Source organism: Nematolebias whitei, chromosome 3 (assembly GCF_014905685.2).
Source record: "Nematolebias whitei isolate Nwh7 chromosome 3, NemWhi1, whole genome shotgun sequence".
NCBI lineage: Eukaryota > Metazoa > Chordata > Actinopteri > Cyprinodontiformes > Rivulidae > Nematolebias > Nematolebias whitei.
Window position 1 is genome coordinate 49,541,778 of NC_056500.1, and position 2,437 is coordinate 49,544,214.

At 37.6% G+C, this 2,437-nt stretch overlaps 1 long non-coding RNA gene across 1 annotated transcript; it reads left to right on the top strand.

The window, feature by feature from the left end:
- The first annotated feature begins 593 nt into the window (after positions 1–593).
- Positions 594–2,235, top strand: LOC119430831. The gene is made up of 3 exons (XR_005187920.1): positions 594–751; positions 2,000–2,080; positions 2,147–2,235. It is a non-coding gene; the product is annotated as an uncharacterized LOC119430831 (long non-coding RNA).
- The last annotated feature ends 202 nt before the right edge of the window (positions 2,236–2,437 follow it).

Sequence of the window (2,437 nt, forward strand, 5' to 3'; positions counted from 1 at the left end):
GAAGCACCCACACCTGACTCCACTACCATTTGCTCCACTCTGGGTCCTTTAGGGCAAGGCCCTTAACCCCCACCATCTGCTTCCCTGGTTGACCTACATAGCTCTGCTCCACACAGAAGGCTGTGGTAACTCGATGGTCTGTGGTTGCATCAGGAAGGACATCCAGCGTAAAATTATTTTTTTCCACATTGTCATAATTGTGTATTGTGTGTAGAATTTTGAGGAAAAGATTACTGTAATACAATTTTGAATAAGGCTGTAATGTAACAAAATGTGGAAAAAGTGAAGCGCTGTAAATAATGCACTGTGCATCCAATGATTTCTTTCTGAGAGTTTCATTAAAATCTTTCCACTGACATATATTTTGCTGACAGCAGCAATGGAACATAGACAAATCTACACCTATTTTTCTTTTGTCTTATCAGTGGACTTAACAGTGCACAGTAATAAAATTAAGTATTCTGAACACATGATGCTATATGGGATCTGAGAGGATATGAAAAACATTTTCAGAATAAAAGTGTGTATTTTTTTTCCTTTTTCCTCATGCTTGTTTCTTCAAAACAGCTTCACTGTTGACACTTCCAGTAGGTGACATGAAATATTAAATTGTGGGCGAGTTGTTTTTTACATGCAGATATGTGCTTTACTGGGTTTCTAGGGCAATCCTGTGTGCACGGTCTCAGTACTTCCGCGCTATGCTCAGTGGAAGCTGGATGGAGAGCTCTAGACAGTGCATCACTCTGCAAGGGTAAGACAGGCACACCATCATCATCCAACAGCAGGAAGCAGAAGTCAGTAACACTCCTCATCCTCGTGGTCTAACTCTTCCACAAATCAATTCAGAACAATAAAGCTGATGTGCAACATGCACTGTATGAATAATTGATACCTTCCCACAGACCTGGCTCGGTGGGGTTTCGCCAACTCTATCAGGTTTTATTTTATATCTCCAAACACATTTAAACACAGCCTCTTTCTGCTAGTGGAATCTCAGAGTATGTATGGATTCCTGCCAAGCAAAGTATTTCCTCTGTATTCACTGCCTGTTGAAGATCCCATCACTACCACCCACAGTTTCTTTCTTTCAGCACAGCAAAGGCAGTTTAAAAAAAAAAAAAATAATATATATATATATATATATATTTATTTCCTCCAGGGAGAAAAGCGTCACTCTTTCCATCGTCTTTGATCTGAGGGTAATGGAGGAAGACATGACTGTCAGAATGGTCAGGGAATCCTCAGAGATGGTCCTTAGGCTGCATTCAATAAAATGTGGGCTTTGTATACAGGGTTCTTAGTCTGAGCCCCTTCAGGAAAAAATAAACCATAACAATGCAATTTATACTGAGAGTAACAAAAAGGTGGAACTGTAAAAGTTTGATTGTCATTTAGCAGCATCCATACAGTTTTTATGTTTATAATTTCTTCCATATGCTTTTTTTTAATGGTTTTGATGATTTTAGCCTTCAGCTATGGTTGTGATGATTTTAGCTTTCGGCTATGGTTTTGATGATTTTAGCTTTCGGCTATGGTTTTGATGATTTTAGCTTTCGGCTATGGTTTTGATGATTTTAGCCTTTAGCTACAGTTTTATTTTTAGCCTTCAGTTATGATTTTGATGATTTTTTTGCCTTCAACAATAGTTTGGGGTTTTTTTGTCTTCAGTTTTGATGATTTTAGCCGTTGGTCTTGATTTTAAAGACTTCAACTGTGGTTTTATAGAGTTATCTTTTAGTTATAGTTTTGATTATTTTAGCATTTAGCTAATGTTTTGATGATTTCAACCTTTAGTTATGGGTTTGATTTTAAAATTTTGCTACAATTTTGCTCTTTATTTAGGCTTTAGGAAGCTGTTTGGCTGGTTTTATTTTTTCGCTGTTCTGCCAATTTTATCTCATGTTCTGAATGATTTAGCTTTAACAATTTGGTTTCAGCTTCTTTAAAATTTAGCACACAGCATTCACAGCTTGTAAACATTTTATTTTAACTTTTTCAGCTTAGGACCGGAGGAAATGGAAATCTTGCTCCAGTTCATGTACGGAGCCATCGTGGATCTGCCCAGTGGAGCTAACGCCAGGTACTGTACGTGCGAGGCAGGAGGAAAAAATGAGCTGAGCTGTTTGTAATGTCTCCCTTCTTCCAGCCAAGTGGTGCTGGCTGCAGATATGTTGGGACTGGAAGGACTCAAAGACGTTGTGGAGATGGTTCTTACCCGGGATTACTGCCGCTTCTTCCCCAAGGTTGGTGTTGCATATGTACTGAACGTGCTAAAGTTTTTTTTTTTTTTCATTTTTTTATTTATGTAGTTGTAGAAGTGGTAGAATTTGGATGTTTTGGAGAAGAAAAAAAGAAAACTTTGACTTTTTACCTTATTTTCTTTACAAAATAATGCCCAACTACAACTCACATTAATCTACTGAACTTATTTGATAAA